The sequence below is a fragment of the Marmota marmota genome, unplaced genomic scaffold (genome assembly GCF_001458135.2).
Source record: "Marmota marmota marmota unplaced genomic scaffold, marMar, whole genome shotgun sequence".
NCBI lineage: Eukaryota > Metazoa > Chordata > Mammalia > Rodentia > Sciuridae > Marmota > Marmota marmota.
Window position 1 is genome coordinate 11,772,064 of NW_026000119.1, and position 21,042 is coordinate 11,793,105.

Genomic DNA, 21,042 nt, shown 5'->3' on the forward strand with positions numbered 1-21,042 from the left:
CAACTGTGCTACAGACTATTAATATGGAAGGAGGGATACTAAACTAGAAAACAAGGAATAAGTCACCTTAGACTGTGTTGTCATTTAAATTGTAAAATCAACTTTATTTTTTCCTTTTCTGGTGCATTACAATTATAAACAATGGTAGAATCCATTATTATATGCAAAAGTAAATTGAACTATTAAATTCTCCCTTAAAATTATTAATCTCACTTCATCCCTCCCCAGATATTTTTGAATAACTAAGACTAGCTTCCTAAAGGCAGAAGCTGGGATTTTAGTCAGCTCCATATTCTCCAAGGCTTAGCATAATTCTTGACTAACATAGATAAGCAATTAATATCTGGGAAATGAATGGACTTGATTTTTGTTATCTCATCGCATTACAAATGAAATTCAGAAACATAAGCCAACCAAAAAGGAATTACAGAGTTACCTTATAATGAACTCTCAATTTTTTCCTGGGAAGCAGTATATGTGTACTCATATTTGCAACTTCAGAGAACAAAGGTATTTTTTAAGATACAGAAATCATTAATTTAAAAAGAAAGTAATATATTTTAATTACAATTCATCAATTACCACCACTATTGCAATCAGATGTTTTCACTTACACTAGTTGCCCAAATGTAGTTTAAGGATGTGAATTTCTCATAAAGCAAAGTTTCTCATGTAAGAGTAACAGCAGATCTCTGGTTGGGAAAATCAAGCATTATACTTGGGTGGGGTGAAGGAAGGGTGTGTCTCTCCCTGAGACAGGAGATAAAGAAATACTCCAAGATAAACACTAAGAGAGAATACTGGAAGTTTGAAAGATGTACTAGCACCCCAATTCATTTAATAAGTGAGAGCCTATAGCCCCAATTTTTTAAAGTATAGGTAAAATGCTATTTTATAAGCAAACTACAATATTTCCTTATCTTTCACCAACTGAGGTAAAAATAGGCTCAAAATGGAAAAAAAAAAAAAAACCTAAAATGTTACTGAAACTTACAAAACCTTATAGGAAGAAGTCTTTTGAAGTATTGGTCTTTCAAGATCAATATGATGGCTGGGTGCAGTGGCACACAACTATAACCCCAGCTACTGGGCAGGCTGATGAAGGAGGATCTCAAATTCAAGGAGAAACTTCTACAACTTAGTGAGACCCGTCTCAACATTAAAAAATAAGAAGGGCTGGGGACATAGCTCAGTAGTAGAAGCACCCCTGGGTTCAATCTTCAGTACCTGAGGGGAGAAGGGAGGTCAATATGAACAATTAGAGAATTTGTTGTTCATTTCTAGTTACTTTGATTATAACAGTGAAATAATTTGCTCTAATTAATGTCATAAAGATAATTTATTTTTCTAAAGCATATAAAAATTTGTAAAAGCTCAATTTGTATTAAGTGAGCTACTTGAAACAATCTGGTAATTCTGTTTTGAGCTCTATTAAGAGACATTATTTATCATTATAAAACCTAAGGATTCTAGTTCTTGAGATCTGGTTTAAATAACTGAAAACCAGGAGTAGCGTTCTCTACATATAGAACTGTCTTGAACACTCCCTGGATACAAATATGCAAATAATGAGAGAGTAATAAAAGTGCTGGTTTCACCAGTTTTACTGCTAATAAAACTACTACATATCATGAGACCATATGTGAGTTTGCAATTTTAAATGTTTGCAAGCTTTCAAGTACAATCACATAAAAGATTACCCATTTTTAAAATACTATTTAGTGATAATGCATCATATGGAATAATATTTTCATCACTTATTATTTATGATAATATGTCAACTAACTTCACAGTGCAAAAGTTAAGAAGTTGGGGTATATACCTGGGATAGGTTTAAATTCACTTAAAACCAAGTACTTGACTGGAAAATGGTTTAAAAAAAAATAAAATAAAATTTAAAAAAAACCTCTTACCACTGTTGAGAATAAATATGTCTAATCTCAGTTACTTGCCAACTTCCTAACTATTGATGTGAACTACTACATTCACTTTATAATAGGAGGAATCAGAAATCCCCCAATGGTCTCAGGCTCTAAAACACTGTGCCTTTGATGAAAAATCACATGAGGCCCCATGAAGCCCATTGTAGGCAGAGCAGCCATGAATGATTTAGTAAGCAGGGCTAAAAAAGGCACCATTTAAAAAAAAAGAAAAAAGCCCCACAAAGAACAAGTCTAGACATTCCATCCCAGTGGTAATAAACTGACAAGGTCTTTCAAATGGCCTAAACTATCCGATCTTCCCCATCCACGACCAATTCTACTTATTAAAACAGCCTTCAAAGTACTTGGGGGAAGGATTTTTTTAATTTTAGAGTGGAAACATCAATTGTGGGAAGAACAAGCAGCCTTCCAACTGTAATCTCTCATTACGGCAGAGTGTGAAACTGCAGTGGGATATGCCTTCTGCATGCTCTCTACCTCCAGCCTGCCCTGCACACGCACGCACGCACTCACTCTCACAAATCATATTAACGGATGGTTCTAGGTCTAAAACAACACTACTAAATTACTTAGTCAACCATGACAGGATTTATAGATACATAAACCTGTATTACTGCTCCCTCTTTAAAGTGTATGTGTCTATCAAATTTAAGTGGTTAACACTGTTTAGGAGCCATGTCTAATTCCGTTTCACAGGGGGGCCTGGACATTTTTTTCATAGCTGAGCATAAGCTAAGATTTCAGAGGTACCAGGAAAGGAAAAAACCAAAAACTTTCCATGAGTTTCTGGAGGAGGTTGAAAGAAAGTGAAGTCATAGGAATATGATAAACCGTTTAATCCACGCTTTGTCTGAAAGGACATAAAGATTTTATCCTGGGCTTATCCCAGCAGCAATATCAGCAGCCTCCTCTGGGTTAGGTGTTGGTTGTCTGACTCCTGGCATGGATTGTTTGGAAAAACAAAAACCAAAATCCAGTAGAAAAGAAAAGAAAATTACTGTAGTGGTAGTCTAGAGGCATGAATACTCTGAGGAAACCAACCAAGCTTCAAATTGCCCAGGGGGATTACTGATACTATGACAAACACAGAGGAGAGAATGCAAATAGAGATGACTGGCCCTTCTATCTTAAATCTAAACTATTTCAACAAGTTCCTCTTAAACAAAAAACAAACTTTAATGTTGAGTAACAAACAACCATGTTAACTGCTAGTGTTTACAAAAATCTATTCTAGAAATGTACAACTCATTTCCTATCAGAACATTATGAGTGGTTATGATCATTCATATAATCCTATCAAACACATCTAAACTTAAGGGTCTATTTTGCTTTTCTATAACCCATTAAAAATCAGATCAGTCATTAAACAACAACAACAACAACAAAACTTGGTAATTTCACTGAATCCCAAATAAGAATTAATAATCTTTTCCTGCATTATGTTTATATATAAATTTGTTCTGGGAGTATAGACAAACTGCATCAGACTTCCCACAAAGTTTATGTGGTGCATTAACGAACTGGTGAAAAGTGAAAATATATTTAATAACAAAGTTTTGAACAAACAGTTGCTCAAGGAGCACCAATATTTATCCATCTATCCATCCAGTTACTTATTTATGTGGCAGTAGTGGGAATTGAGCCCAGAACCTTGTGCACATTATGGAAGGGCTCTAACCACAGAGCTACATCCCCAGCTCTTTCTATTTGGAGAAAGAATCTTGCTAAGTTGCCATGGTAGGTCTAGAACTTGGGGTCTTCCTGCCTCAGTCTCCCAAGTAGTTGAGATTATAGGTATGTACCACCACGTCCACCTTGTTCTTTTTAATACACCCAGAAGGCAGAGTAGATATATAAGTAAGAGTTATTTTTAATTTTCTAACTAGACATTTAATATATGACAAAGAGAAAATTGCTTATAAAATAAAATGTACTGTAATCTTCCTGAATTTAAAGCTATCATGATTCTAAAAGTTAGGGAACAATAGGGTTTGTCCCCATTTTGAAACATGAAGCAGTCTGTCACTCTTCTCAAATCTTTCTCCATTTTAATATAATTCTCTCACCATCTGTTTCTCACTTCCCATATGGGCTCATATATGGGCACATGCAATGAAAAAGTTTAAAAAGTAACTCAGAGCACTTGACTCTGAACTCCAACCTCCTGAGTATTTCAAGGCAAAACATAATTCAATCCCATTCTTCTAAACTTCAAAATTCTTACATTTACTGTCTTTCCCATTTTCTACCTTTCCTCCTATACTCTTCTAGAATACAGAACCTAGATGCCAGAGAAGAGATGATATGGAAAACAGGCAATCACTCTCACAGTAACAACAAAAGCAACTCCCTTGAAAACTGCCTTTAAAAGCTGGGAGAATCACACCAGCAGAGGTAAATTATGTCTTAGTGGTACATGACTCCAACTCTGTCCCTCCTGAATATTTCATACACCTGGCACACAGTCCATGGGAAAATGCTCGTGAAGTCCACTGCATTTCCTTCCTGACATCATAATCACATGGCCAGCTGGGGGGACAGAGATGGACACATGCCCTTTTAAAAAAATGTTTTTAAGGTTCTTTTGAATTAAATTTCTTACGAGTATATAGTAACATCCTCCATAAAGTGAGCTGTATCATTTTAAATAACCACAATCATGCTGTCTACAGTAAGTGAACCTGAAAAGATTTAGATTGGCTTCTGAATAGCTGTGTCTTACCTGTTTTCTCATTTCTTTTAGTTCTACTTTATACAGGCATCTCAAAGTCAAATACTTATTTCTTTAATAAAAATTTCTTTCAAGTGTTTTGTAGAATGAAATATACCAGTTTTCTGGACTTCACTAGAACAACCCTGTCTTTAAAAGAAATTACTTGCGGCAAACTTAAAGTCACTAGAAAACACTGTTGCCTCTTAAATCTGCTTACAATAGGTCCTCCAGTTCATTTTATGACATAGTCTCTACTCAAAAAAGCCAAAAGAAAGTTTAAACTACATTCAATCAAGGAAGTATTTAAACCATAATTATTTGGGGGTTCTCTCTCCTTTTTCATTGCTTTTGGCAGATTTCACTACAGCTAAACCATAAAATAAACAAGATCTATCTTCTAAGAGGGAAAAATGGAAACACTGTCATCTTTTATTAGCTTTTACATCACATAAATTTACACCCCTTACCGATGCAGACTATGTGATCACAAACTCTCTGAATAAATCAGTAAGAACATAAAACATAAAGTACACTGAAGTTTCTAGAGCATACCTGCCTGCATCCAAGTGAGATTACTTTGAAATTTTCCTATACTGATGAAAGCTGGTACTACCTGTATGTTAAAACTTGGGTGGAAGGCTCCTCAATCTTTTAAATCAGACTTAAATTATATATATCTCCTTTAAAAAAAAAAGTCATCAACATTTGTCAACTCATTCAGAAATTTAAGACCAGAACTTGAAAGATGAAGAAAAAAATCAAGTGGTAAGGAATTATTAAATGTTTATGTTCTTAATTTCTTTAAAATACATTGCCAAAAATGTTATAATTTTCTACAAATACAAAACTATATTTTCTCTACTGTTGCTCCCATTTTATTTCATAAGGGAGGGAAGAAAGGAGGCAGGAAGAAGGGAAACAAGGAGAATCCATAATTCAAACCAACAACCATCAAATCTCAAGAGGTATTATAAGCCTCCAGAGGCTGACCAAAAAAAAGCCACCCCACCGCACCTGTGTGCTATCAAGTTTGTACAAAAGGAGGGAACATGGGAGGGGCCAAATACCTATGGCTGGAAAGCTATTTACCTTGTTTATAAACTCATACACAGCACACTAAACCACAGAGGATCCTCTGATGCCTCTCTGATGTTAACCACTAACAGAGCAAGCAAAGGAGAAGGTGAGAAGAGGAGACAGACAGACACACCCACAAATTCTAAGGCCTCACACTCTTGCCGGATTTCATTATGCCCAGCGGCCCCACCTGAACCTCAGGTTGCGTACTTACTGTGGGGAGGCTAAACACTTACCTCTGTGAGCATGCCTTTTTGAATTCCTACATGGCAAAAAAGCTTTTCTGTTTTCACACATCCCCTTGCTAACCCTACTCGATGCTACTAGGCCACTGTCGTTTGTGCTGGCGACTGTGATGGCGGCCCTGACACAGAGAACTTTGCATGTCTTCCCTGGTACTGAGCCATAAGAAGCAGCGATTGCTCCCAGGCACAACTCCCCTGGCTCTGCTCCTAAAAATGCTCTCTCAAGTATACCGTTGCTTAGCAATATTTGCCTTCCCCCTGTACATTTGAAATTGGCAACATCTGTCCCTTTGGCAATTTTGACTTGTGCAAAGCACCATGTGTATAGTTTAAAAACATACGGTTTTACGAAATGGGCAGCTTCCTCAACTCCTCCTGCCTTCCCACAAAACCAGGGACGTAAAGACTCCAAAATGGTTTACTCTTTAGTTTGCTTTCAAGGCCAATAGAACAATCTACAGGATTTAAGGCAGCTGGTAGCCTATAAGCAAAATATTTAGGCCACCAGTGGGAGTTCCTATTAAACTCCAACTAATAAGTACTGTGTCTACACAATTACACCTGAGGACGTGTCTGAAATAAAAATCCCATTTAGTTAACAATTTCCTTCAGAACTAATTCTATCACAAGGCATTATGTGATAAATGTATCATTAGTTAAGACACAAGGAAATTCACAGAGTAGATACAGACAATTTTTTTTCTTTCTTTTTGGGGGGGCTGGGGAGCGAACCCAAGTGTCCTCACGTGAAACCAAAGTGTGCTAGCTAAGCTCTCTACCACTGGATTGCACACCCAGCCCATGGCACAACAATTTTCAGGCTCATATTATAACCACACTTCAGAAACAAAAATGTAAAGGCACACACACAGAGCACACTGATACAGGAAATTTATAATTGCATGGAAGAAAAAAAAATCATGTAACTTAAATATTATGGATTTCAAAACAAAATATCCTAAATTTCCTAAGTTTATTATTCATTCCCAACATAGTCATCCTAGTATTTTATGTAGGTTACTCATTAACACTAAAGTTGCTCATAACAATATAATTTTATACATAAGGGATAAAAACACAAAAATTAAAACTTTTATTGGTGGTATTCTAGTTCTACATATGATTTTACTAGCACATTTGATGGGGAAATAAAAATCAGAGTGAGAAAAAGCATAAAAGTCCATTAAGAACTGAACTATGCTCTGTGCATTCAAACTTTGGCATGTGGACATTTTTTGTTCCTTTAAACAAATCAGACTACAATTTTCCTTTTAGCTTAAGCCAAACCAATTCTGACGTATTAGAAACACATGTTTTCAAAGAAATTCTACCGGAACTGAGTTCCAACTATAAAGGGCAGGCTAACCTTTTTGTTCTCATCAAGTCTATCTGAATGCTTACAGAAGCAGAAAAGACTGAGTGATACCTGTTGACATTAAAAATACATCCAGCAGGTCCTTTACCCTGTGCATTTAACAATGTCCCTGAAACCTCACAACATGTATGAATTTGTGTTTAAGTAGAACATCCATTCAACACTCTAGAATCCACGTCTCACCACAGGCCATCACTCTCTACTTGCTGAATACAAACAGTATTTGTTAAGTTATCCTTTATTGCATGTTATAGTAGAAACATGTGCAGACTTTGAAAACTGGGGGACTCAGAAATTTCAGATATTCGTCAAGGTCATCTACTTTCTGGCTATGCAGGATAGTGCTTATGAGGAAGATTCTCAGTCAGACACGTGAGCTTCCAGCCACAGCTCTACCATAGACGGACAATTTAGCGCACTGTTTGGGAATGGCTTGAACATAGTGCTTGGGCACCGAGGACACTCCTAATAAAATATAGATGTGATCATTTTTATCACTATCTTCCAGTGATATGAAAGCCTCATTCCTTTCCTTTCTTTCATTCTGCTATATTCCCTTTTCTCTTCCTCCTCTATGAAACCACCAGAGACCCTTCAGCTCTGAAGAAGCCATCACCTACTTGACACCTGCATCTGCAACACATTCCTAATAAATTCTGAATTAACTGATGTGAGGGAAACATCATATCCTTAGAGGCTGGGATCCTGGGTTTTGTGGGGTGAGGAGGATAAAGGGAGCCAGGGCAGGTGCTGTGGCGCTGTCCAGCACACAAGTGCTGATATACGCTGCAGGCTGGGGTGAGAATGCCTACAAGGCACCCCTCAAGCCAGGCCATTTATTGGACAAAGAGAACAAAACAGCTGTCCCTATGAAGAGCCCCAGGGCTGGGAGAAGAAAGCAAGGCTAGCCATGTCAGTACCACCTTTCTCCTTGACTGTCCCTTTACAGAGTCTTCAGGGCAGTGATGAGCCACTAGAAACCAAACACTGGAATTTAACCAATTACTGGAGTAAATCTCCATACTGTGGCTTTGGACGTGAGTCCTACTCTTTAGGAAAAAATGCCAGGAATTTATCCCATGTTGCTAATCAATAATTAAAAATTATAGGCCAATAAGGCAAATAAAACACAGGCTATAACACCTTTTTATAAAAATCTTCTCAATTTGCTGGGTGTGGTGGTGCAAGCCTGTAATCCCAGCTACTCAGGAGACTGAGGCAATGGGATCACAAGTTCAAGGCCAGACTGGGCTACTTAGGGAGACCCTGTCTCAAAATAAAAACTACAGGGGGCTGAAGAGAGTTGGATATGTATGTAGCTCAGTGGTAGAACACCCCTGGGTTCAATCCTCAGTAAAAAAGAAAAAAATCATCTATGTTTTTATTACCACATAGTGATATGATAGCATTCTACCCTATTCTGATATCCTGAAAGAAAGAATCTTTATGGCCCTTATATTGTTTTCACCTCTGAAAATGTTCAAATAGACTCTTAAACCCAGTCTCCTTTGAGTCTACTAAAACTAACAACCTTCAGGACAATCGATGGCATAGTCAAAAACACATTTAAAATAGCTGATATCATGAAAATATTCCTCACTCAAGAAAAAAGTTTTTCAGTAAGGTATTATCAGCAATAGTAAAAACATTTATTAACAGGTGGTCAGGGAAAAGAAGAGGGAAGAAAATAATAAGCAAAATTTTGTACTGATTTAAGTTCTTTAAGCATAAGGAAAACCTTCACTGGTGAAGACAAGTTTATTTTTCTTCTATGACACTCTCCCATCTCTAACTGGAACTTCATACTTCATGTATGAAGTTCTACCACTAGAGAGAATAGTCCAGAATATACTTAGTGGTTGCCACACTGCTTTGATAATTACACCATATCATAGTGTTACATATTTTTTAAAAATAGTTTATGGTCAACTCATCTTTTTACTTTTACCTAGGCTGAATATGCTAGTATAATTTTTTTTCTAATTTATATTAAGAGTCAAAAAGATTGTTGTCCCTAATCTCTTTTAGAAAAGATAGTGTACTGATCAGTAGCATAAGAACCAAAAGCAAAATTAGCACTTATGGTTTGTCATCATGCCCAAATACAAGTGAAAGTCCTCTACTAGCTGGAACCTGCCAAATATAATTCTCCAACTAATATATCTTACTAGTGATACAAAATATTTAAGTCTTTTTATTAAAAAACCATGTTTAAAAAATTGACTAAAGTGGCCACCCCACTCCTGGGGCCATAACCGGTCACCCCTGCTGACTCCACGGACCTACTGCCCAGTGTGGGAGGCTGGGACACGTGGCCCACATTGGGCTGCCCGCCTCCCGCCTACCATGGCCATGCCCCATGCGCTGCCCACCTCGCACCCTCCCACCCCACGCTCCGGGGTCAGCTGCACCCTGCACCCAGAAAGGCCAAGCTGACACACCCCAGAGGAAGGCAATCCTGGCAGGCGACATCGAGATCTGTACAACAAGGTTCACCCCCGCTGAGGTACTGGGCACCTGGGAACTGCGTGCTGCAGATGGTCCTGGGCCTGTACCTTGGCCTCAGCTCTCTGCTCTACAGCTCCATCCCCAAGGTGGCCATCAGGTTCGGAATGAGTTCTTCAGCAATCACAAGCGGGACGCCCAGGGAAGGAGGACAGCACGCGGGGGCTGTGGTGTGGCCGAGGCTGTGGTGGTCATGTGCCCCATGGAGGCCATCAAGGTTAAGTTCATCCATGACCAGACCTCCCCCAACGTACAGAGGACTCTTCCACAGGGTTGGGGAGATTGTACAGGAACAAGAAGTGAAGGGGACCTACCAGGGCCTCACTGCCACTATGCTGAAAACGGGCTCAAACCTAGCCATCCGCTTCTTTGTGATAACCTCCCTGAACAACTGGTACAGAGGGGACATCCACAACAAGCCCATGAACCCACTGATGGTCACCAGGGTCTTTGGAGCTATTGCTGGTGCAGCCAGTGTCTTCGGAAACATGCCTCTGGGTGTGATTAAGACCCGGATGCAGGGCCTGGAGACACACAAATACCGGGGAACACTTGGGACTGTGGCTTGCAGATTCTGAGGAAGGAGGAACTGAAAGCTTTCTACAAGGGCACTGTCCCCGGCCTGGGCTGGATCTGCCTGCATGTGGCCATCGTGCTTATCATCTACCATGAGGTGGTAAAGTGCTCAACAAAGTGTGGAAGACAGACTAAGCCCAGAAAGTTGGGGGGTGGGGGAGGCGGGATGGGCTGCCCTAGGCACCTCCAGACCAGCCCCCCACCCATGTCTCTCACGATTCCAGTGCAGTCATGCCACAAGGCCCTTTTCCCTCTTCCCTTGAACGCCATGGCCTGGTTCATTCATGGTAGCCATCATGTATTCCATAGTGCCATGTCTCCCTGATATTTATGTGACACTACCATTGTGTTTGTGTCCAGCTTGGCCAGGGGTGGGTGTCCCTCTAACCTGTGAATCTGTGCCCACTAGTCCATGTGCTTACTTATGAGCTCTGTGCCTGTGTTTCATGTTCTGTGTCATGTGATCCTGCACCTGCTTCCCAGGGTGCTGGTGTGGCCTGGGTCCCCGATCCTGTAGGCCATGGCCCCATCACACTTGGATGCCTTTAACCCTGGGCAGCAGGGGCACCCTGCCCAGGCCTACCACAGCTGCCTCTAGCCCTCCACCTGGCCTCACTGCATTCCAGCGGCTGTGTGCCCCCTGCTTCTCTCGACGTTGGCCTTAACTGGCCCTTGGACCTTCCCTCCACCCAGGACAGGATTACACCCACCACTGTCAGGACCACCCTGCCAAGGCATAATAAGCCAGATGCTGTCTCAATAAATAAATAAATAGATAGATAAAATAAAAATCAACTAAAATTAAATCCATGACATAGAATTTCTTTACTTCACCAAATAACTGAGAAACACCATCACACCAAGCCAAAACATTAGGATCCTTTTGGGGATTCTGGTGACTTCTAAGCATAGCTGTAAGGTCAATAAAGACAATTTGAAGATGTATAATATAAATTTTTGTTACAGTATAAATTTCCTTTTGTTTCATATGTCAAGGGAAGGTGGTACCTCCTACAATCTACTACAGGCAGCCACATACATCCCATTTAATTTTCAGAACAGTCCTGTAGTTCAGGTAGTATTGTAGCATTTAAATGTGCAGGAAAATGAATCCATGTTTTCTGAGTCCATAACTCCAGCCCCTGGAGACATTACTTCTCACTTATATTTTGTTAAAGCATTAATATTCAAAACTGTATTAAATTCTCTAAACTTCAGATTCTAAGCTGAGTTAAATAGGTGAATCTACTACACTTACACATTCAAACTATGTTAAGATAACTATGATAATAATGATATTCGCACATTGGTTATTTCTTAAGAACTTACTGTATGCCAGATGTCAATCTAAGGGTTTCACATACATTTTCTTACTTAAAACTGACAACTACCTTATGAACAAGATACTATCATTTCTATTTTACAGACAAGAAATTGAAAGTTGAATATGTTAATACATGTGTTTTATAACAGCTAACAAAAAAAGATAAGATTCAAACCCAAGTCTTCTTTAATCCCAACTCCCTGCTCTTAACCATTATCTATGTAAAGTGAATAAAAACCCAATGCAATTACCTAAGAAGAAAAAAGGAAAAGAAAAATAGTAAGTCAAAGAATCCAACTATCCCTTCTTCAACAATATACAAATAACTTGTAGTGTTCAACAGATATTATTTATAAATAATAAGTGTATAATAAAACATAAGTATATAATAAATAAATATTAGGACATTGAAATTCTCCAGAGTCATAACTCTAGAGGACAAATGGCATCCAACAAGGAAGAACAGTTTGGAGATTTTCAGTTATATCCCAGTCCTTAAATAATAAATGCCCACTTGTACCTGTAGAAACTTAAAACATGGGCTATCTATATACCGAAAGGATCAATATTACTAAGATCAAAGGGAAGAAAGAAACTCAAATGCTGAATGAGTATTGAAACTAAACTTTCTATTATTGACTACAAAATTTAAGAAGTAATTTAAAATACAAGTATTCAAGGATACACTGCTGCATTTGGTATAGGAAACAGGATCAGATTATAACTGCTAGAAATCAAACTTTAAAAAGAGCCGAAAAAAAGCTTACTAATATGTGCCCCCCCATTCCTATGTTAGAATTAAACCCCAAGGTGAAAATATTAAAATCACTGGGAGATGATCAAATCTAAGGGCTCTACCTAATGGATGGGATTAGTGGCATCAAAAAAGGGCTTGATGCTAGGCGCAGTGGCACTCGCCTGTAATCCCAGCGGTTGAGAGGCCGAGGCAGGAGGATCATAAGTTCAAAGCCGGCCTCAGCAATAGCGAGGCGCTAAGCAATTCAGTGAGACTCTGACTCTAAATACAAAATAGGGCTGGGGTTGTGGTTCAGTGGCCAAGTGCCCCTGGGTTCAATTCCCAGTACCCGCCCCCCAAATAAATCAATTAATTAAAAATAAAAGGGCTTGAAGAAGGAAGTTCATTTCTTTGTCCCAACTCTTCCTTCACATGAAGACAGCAATCATTCCCTTTCACCCACTTGGCCTCTTCTAACACGTGAGGATGGAAACAAGAGGCACCATCTTGTAACAAGCAAGGAACACGTTACCATTCACAGAATCTATCTGTGCCTTCATCTTGGATCTCCCAGCCTCTAGAATTATGAGGAATATATTTCTATTATTTATAAATTACCTAGCCTAAGATATTTTGTTATAGATGCACAGCAATCCACTTCCTCACTACATATATAGAAAAATTAATCCTACTTGATGGAGGCTAGCAAATCATATTCCATAGTTTTTCACCAAGCCTTCTAAACGTAAAGTTATTAAATAGTTAAAAAACAAAACACCTACAGTGTTATCCTAAGATATGAACAAGTGCCTAAATCATACATTTAAAGGATTACAGGAAAACACCTACATATTGGATACAGGGTCAAAAGAAGCAAACCAGGCCATACTTTAAATAATTTCCTTTCAATGCCTGGAAATCAATCACATTTTACTTTAAGTAGATAAACATTATGGACATTTTAACAGACATCTTCCTGAAAAGATATGTTCTTTGCATATCTAGGTTCTCATTTCTTAAGTCTTCAAAGTGAGGAGAAGTCATATGGAGACAAATTTTTTTAAATATATTTATTTTTTACTTGTAGTTGGACACAATACCTTTATTTTATTTACTTATTTTTATGTGGTGCTGAGGATGGAACCCAGGGCCTCGCACATGCTAGGCGAGCACTCTACCACTGAGCCACAACCCCAGCCCTAAATATTTCAATTCATAGGATGAGAATAGCAATACTCACAGGGGTTGAGAAGCTGATAGGAAGAGCCCTGTGAGGTCTATGCAAGACAAGGAATGTGCTCTTAGAGATCAACCAATCACTGCTTTGTAAGAATGCAAGACCTTTGTTTCCAAAGCTTCCAATTTTTAGTGAAAAACAGCAAAATTCAGATTCCAATGTGAACTATACTAATTTTTAGATGTTGGCAACTAAATACACCATTCAAGGCACCACCCCCTCTTATGGGCAACCACTCTTCAATCTTGGCTTTAATCCTTCCTTCTCTCACAAGTCAGGGATGGGCAAGTAAGAAATCAGAAGATGTGTTCATTTTTATAAGAAGCTCTTTTTATGCTAAACATGGCCCCAGCTTTACACAGGAGATACCTTATGGATATCTTCCATGGGTCCAAAGAAGATTCTGAACAGACACTTCATTCTAAGGACAAAGCATGAAGCAGCCTCACTGCTAACTCCTATGGTCCTCTAAGGCTGGCACAAGCTCTTGTCAAAGTCTGCTTCAGTGGATTGGCACAGGCAGCCCGATAGATCACTAGGAACACGAACCAAGCAGGGAAAACAAACCACAGTGTATTACTTTACATGACTTGTATGGAATAAATCTGTGAAATATAGGTGAGTCATAACATAATAAAAAGACTCAATTAGATTCAGAACAATAGACCAGTGTTTCCCCGTCTTAGCAATAGTTCACTGGGATCTTGACAGAATGTAAGGAAAATAAAAGACCCTGGGCTCTGTTTTACCTTTTACTGCAAGATCATTAATCTTACTAGAAAATTAAGCCCAGGTTGCAGTCAGACATTTTCAGGGTCAATGATTCTTAAGTTACTAGGATACCAGTTAATGATACCTTTGTGGTGGAGAAGAGTAAAGGCCCCACCCAATTTTGTTGGCTCATTTCCAGAAAAAGTGACTCACTCAATGGCAAAATATTTAAGACTGAATGTTTTCCTAGATTCTATTATATGCATCACTTATTTTAAAAAAATAGACTAAAGGAAATCCCGTGTTTCATTTAACACAGAGGAAAGCACCTATATATGTGTCATATACATAAAATCCATTGCTTTCTAATTTTTATAGTACATAAAACCATCTGATTAATCTCTAGACTCACTATTGAGAAGTACAGCAATTATGAGGCTGGAATTCAATTAAGAACTGCTAATGAATGGCTTAGGCTGCCTATTTTCAAGATCACATGTAGGAATGCCTATAACAACGTAAGAAATACTTAGGTTGAAAATGGTAAAACAGTTTCTTTAAAAAATTATTGAACTTACTGTCACAGTTTCCCAGTCAACTGTTCTAAGTAGAAAATTCAGTCCCACATGCCACTGTTCCCCCTGCACCATTCAGCCAAATATTAAAAAGAGGTTAACTTTCACAGTCCAGACCAACAATGAATTGTGTTAAGAAATCTTCAAGCTGAGCACAGAGTGGCAAAAATTCTGGTTTTGCCTCAGGCCTTATTTGTGCTAAACATGAAGGACAGACAACTGACTTCTGCCCTCAAAATGTTTCCCATGTGGAGAAAGACACAGACAGAGTACATCACAGGAAGAAGAGCTGATGCTAGAGGACCAAGAAGCAGAGCACAAAGGAGAAAGCCAGCTCTAATGGCCTAACAGGCTGCCAGGGAACAAGGCAGTATGAGTAGAAGGGCTACAAGAAGACAGGAGAGACAAGGGCAAGTGCCATTAGGAAGGCAAACGGAGCCAGGAATGGTGGTACAAACCTGTAATCCCAGCTACTTGGGAGGTTGAGACAGGAAGCCCATTTGACCAGGGAGTTTGAGACTAGCCTAGACAATACAGTGAGACCCTGTCTTTATATGCCCCACCTCACCCCACCCAGTGCTGGAGATTGAACCCAGGACCTCCTTCATGCTAGGCAAGTGCTCTACTACTAAACTGTATCTCTAGCCCAAAGACTCCATTTCTAAAAAACAAACAAACAAACAAAACGAGTAGGTGAGTCAAATGAAGATATTTGGATTATTATCCTGCAGGCAAGAGAGAGGTGTGCTAAAAGATCTTAAGATAAACTGATCAATCTTCAATCACCATTGTGTAGAACAGTATGGCTATTTTTTGTCTTAGCAGAGGTGAGGGTGAGGGTTACTGGGGATTGAACCCAGAGGCACTTTACCACAGTCCCAGTCCTTTTTACTTTTTTTTATTTTGAGAAAGGTCTAGCTGAGTTGCCCAGGGTGGCCTCCAACTTGTGGTCCTCCTACCTTAGCCTCCCAAGGATATGGGATTACTATGCTATTGCCTCCAGCTAGTGTAGCAGTTTTGAAAAGATGGAAAGAAGCAGAGAGACAGGTTAGAAGGAAGTTCAAGAAAATGATAAAAATCTGAACTAAAGATGGGGCAGTAAGGGAGAAAGAAAAGGGGATGCGCTCTACGGAACTGAAGTTCCAGATGGACTTCAGTTGCCAAATGTATGAAGTAGGTAACAGAAATTGAGAATGATGATCAAAACGAAGCAGAACATTTTGAATGTGTAAAGAGGTACAGAGAAAGGGAAATACAATGAAATAAATCCATGTTAGACTGGATGAACCTGAGATGCCAGTGCAAACTCTGAGTGAAGTCCCAGGGTCAGATGAGCAAAAGGATCTAGAGCTCAGGGGACTTCTTAGCACTTCGGGTTAGGAAAAAGCCTTTGGTTGGCCCTCTGTATTTCAGCAGTGCAAACTTTAACACAGAAGAGAGGTCATGGGGAAAGGCTACAGAGTCAGAGAGGGTGCTGAGGGCAGAGCCCTGGGGGAGGGGGGGAGAAGGTCCCCCACCCCCACCCGGGGAGATCAAGGCTTGTAAGAGGAGCTGGGGGAGAAGTGGCAACAAAGGAGTGCTTCAGGTGATGGTGGTGACCAGTGTCAGATGCCACAGAGATGTCAAGCAGGATAAGGCCTAGGGAGGTTCTTGAATTCATCCATCAGGAGGCTGCTGGTGGCTCTTTCCAGCAGAGACTGTGGAGAGCACAAGACAGAATTGAGAGAGGAAGTGATTGCGAGTGTTTACCTACTTCTGTCTCCAGAGCCCTAGCGGTGAAGGAACAAAAAGTAGTGATGAGAGCAGGACAGGGGAGTGGAGAAGGGTTTGTTTTGCTCTGTACGCTGGGAAAGGCCTAAAAGTAACCACAGATGATGAGCAACGGGCAAAGGTAACCAAAAGAGGTGGTGAGTGGGGGCGTAGTTGGAAGCAGGGAAGAACACCCCCTTCTGTGAGATCAAAGGGAAAAGGTAAATGGTGAGTTTAGTCGTAGGTCTGGTTTTGAGTCACTATAGGTAGAAAGAACTGAAAGAATCTAAACCTGATGGCTATCACCTCTGAAAGGTAGAAAGCAACGTTTAAAGGCTTCAGTGGAAGACACAGAACCACCAACACCAAAACTTAGTTTTAATCATCCTTTCATTTGAATCATCCATTGAATCCCATATTTGTATTATTCACCGGGTGTCAACACGACCACAGAGCCACACAGAAAATCAGAGAACTCTCAACGCGCTAAAGGCAAGTTTTTCATGAATCGTCACACTCCACAGAAACATGTTTTGTGATAGATGGAGCATGGTGACTAGGAGCCAGAGGTCTGGGATTCTTGCTCCATTTTGCCACTTACTATCTTAAATCATTAAACTCCTTAGAGACTTAGTTCCATGGCATGTAAAATGGTGATTCATGCAACTGCCCTGCCCAACTCACAGGGTTGCTGTGACAATTGAGAAGGAAACAAATAAGCCGGTGTTTTGGAAGTTAAAAGAGGCAGTAAAATATTTCAGAATGCATAGTTTTTATAAAGTGAAACATTTACCCCAGAGACTACCAAGACATGGGAATGCTTCTTCAGGAAGGAGTCTGTCTGGCCCCAGGACAGGAGACAGCAGGGGAAGGGAATGCCCGGTAACCCCAAATCAAATGCTTTCTTTTCCTGGGCTTCTTGTTCACTTTTGATGCCTTAAAATCTGGGGGACTAGGAAGTGTTGGCTCAATTATATTGTTATGTTATGTGTATGTGTAAATATGCAATAAAATCCCCATCATTATGCACAAATACAATGTACCAATAAAAAATGTGTAAAGAGGGAAAAAAACTTTACATTTTTTTTAAAATAAAATTTGGGGGGGGGCCTTTTTTCATGTACAAATCTTAAGTGGGAATTTATGGTCCTCTTGAGCTAATCCCAGTATATTTCTAAAACATACTCTAATACTAAAATTAGCAATATGCTCAGTCTTCCCATCTCTCCAACATCACAAATTCTTCATCTTGATAACCCTCTGTCCAAATTCTCTTTTTCTTATAGCTCAGTTCAAAGTTCAATTCTAATCAGTCCCAGTACCCCTCCTGCACTCTGCCTACGTGGAGTTCTAAGCACTGTCTGTGGATTACCTCAGTCTAACAGAACTGCTCACAGATGAATAAACTGAGACATGGAGAGGCTGTTTCTTGCCCCCTTCTCACAGAATTGTAACCCCAGGCTATGCTGTCTGCCATGAAGCCGAAGTAATTCCTCCTTCCCATTAATGATCTGTTGTTCTTGTCTGAATTACTCAACATGCAACCAAATAACTTTGAAACTGGCTCCCTGCAGGCTTATCTCCCCATGACTCAGTTTTGCCTGTACCCCAGCCTCCTGGAACCATCAGCCCCACTCCTTCTAGTAGACTCCTCTTCCTGACTTGCTTCTGTCTTTTTTTCTCCCTAAACCTTTAGCCTGAAAAGTATTTTCACCAATATGAAAGTGCTTCAAAAGTTAACTCTGGGGGGGGAAAAAAAAAAAAACAAGGAAAAAAAAAAGTACAGCTTCTACTTCTCAAAGGTACCATAATGTAGGTACTGCATCTAAGGGTGTGAACTATGGAACCAGATTACTTGGGACTGGATTCCAGATTTCCCATTGAAGCATCGGGAAGCTTGGACAAATGAATCCCTGTGCCTCTGTAAGCATCTCAATAAAACAGGATAGAGAGAGCATCTACCACATGGATCACTGTGAGGATAAAGTGAGTCCATACACAGCATTCAGAACAGTTCCCATCATAAAGCAAAAGTGGCGGGGGTGGGACAGGGCCAGCATTATAGGGCTAGTATTAACAGTTCCAAACTACCTTTGCATACTCACTACACTTTGCATTTTTAATGCTGTGTCATAATAAATTTATTGTGCATGTATCTCCTGGAAGCTCCCTTTATGCCTACTGGGGTTCGAATATTGGTTGATTGAAAAGGCAGAAACATAGAATGCTAAAATGTGAATTCTTCTATAACCAAATTGTTCCTCACCTGAACCAATTTTTGTAACATTTTGTAAGAATGTCCACATTATTTGATGAAAGGCAAAAGAACTCTTTCAAAAATTCACATGCTCTCAAGCATGAAAAAATGCTGGGAGCATCATAAAAAAATTCTAAGTATACCATAGAATTTTATTTAAAAAAAAAAACACTTCTAAATTGCAATAGCAAATATTTGCTCTGAGGTATTTTTAAAAATTGAGCCCCAAACCAGGCACAGGGGCAAAAGCCTATAATCCTAAAGACTCAGGAGGCTGAGGCAGGAAGATCACAAGTTTGAGACAAGTCTCAGCAACTTAGCAAGAAACTGTCTCATAAAAGAAGAGCTGAGGATGTCATTCAGTGGTAAAGCACCCCTGGGTTCAATCCTCAGTATGTGTGTATGTATGTATGTATAAATAAATATTGAGCTCTCGTGAGAAACTCCAAACACAAATAATGGAAATGTTATTTGCTTTGATTTGATCAGTACATGCTGTTTACATACATGTATTAACCTCATTAATATGTAAAATCATGTTAATAAAAAAATTTTAAATGTTTAGAGATGGAAATGCTAACTAACCCAATTTGATTATTACATACTGTATACATGTTTAAATGATCACACTGTACCCTATAAATATGCATAAAGTAATAATTTTACAAAACAATTTAAAGATTGAGCTCCAAGGAAAAAGAGAATCCATAAAGCTTGAAGCTGTAGGGATGACTGCAAGAAATAAACATCATAGGATACGCTCCTTTCTAAATGCATGCAATTCAATTCAAAGTTCAAATTCTTCTAATTTCTTAGAATTCTATTATTTGCAAATTGGAATAAAAAAAGGTGATTTATCTGAAGGATAGAGCTAGAAATAGGACCTCTAATTACTTAAATACTGAGGCACCCTAGATTAAACCATTAAGCCTCAAAACCCTTCAGCCAAAGGGATTAAGGAGATTAGAGTGGGCTTGACAAATTACCACGGGGCTGGGGGAAAAATGCAGAAAGTAGGCCAAGCTTAAATGGGAATGAAATGAAGTTCAAGAGAAAATTAATGGTGTGTGTACCTGAATTTCTATGGGGGAAAAAACTGCCAATCTGTGATTTCAACAATTAAAGAAAAGAAAAAAATTAGTATAAAAATATCTGCTTAAAGAGTTCTTGGAAAATGTGAACATGCAGCAAAATTACCCTTGGAAAATAATGATTTTCAAATACTGTAGCTTTTGGCAACTGAAGAGGAGAAATACAAGGCCAAAAAATAAGCTTGTTATGATAACATGAACTAGGATCCTCTCTCAGGAGGAATTCTGTTCAAATGCCTCATGAGTACTGGACACCCCACCAAACAGCTGAAGTCAAACCACTAACTCAATCATCAACAGCATTCCCCTTAGAATATCTTCTTTTCTGTTTCTGAAGACTATCAGCTGGCTCAAAATAAAACACAACCTAGGGAAGAGCTAAAATGACTGGGTGGCTCTGGGAGAGCCTGGGAGAGCGTGCAGTCCAGGCAGAGTCCAAGGAGTTGCACGTCTCTGTCTTGGCAGAGTCTGTTCTTGAGAGACCCAGGGGAGATCCAATATCCATCCACAAACATCTCAAGTGTGAAAACAACAAGGAGGAACAGGAATTTCTTATCCTGGTACCAAATGTACTTCTGGCATTTTCAAGAAGGAACAGAAAGTAGAAAACAATTCCAATTAATACTACCCAAAAAGATCTTCCAGTTTCAATTTTATGCTTTCCTCATGGGCTACTACACTACAAGCAATTCTATTCTTTGTACTCATTTGAAGCAATTTAGAGATTTTCTGAAATATTTTCCTACATTACTTAAAATGTTTCCTTCAGAGTTTAAAAGTGTTTTTCAAAAACTTGCCAGGTTCTAGAAATTAAAAGTGGAAGCCTCTACTCAGCACTAACATTTGGGTGTGGGGGGAGGTAACTAAAAATCTGATTTGTCACTTCGGTTCTTTAGTTTGTAAACACTGGCTTGGGGGGGGGGGGGGG

The 21,042-nt window shown here is 39.3% G+C and overlaps 1 protein-coding gene and 1 pseudogene across 4 annotated transcripts in view; one reads left to right on the plus strand and one right to left on the minus strand.

Annotated features, from left to right (window-relative positions):
• Positions 1-21,042, minus strand: part of Aff1 (ALF transcription elongation factor 1) — a 189,444-nt gene that overhangs the window by 61,965 nt on the left and 106,437 nt on the right. The window lies entirely within an intron of this gene.
• LOC107153616 lies at positions 9,380-10,569 on the plus strand (annotated as a pseudogene).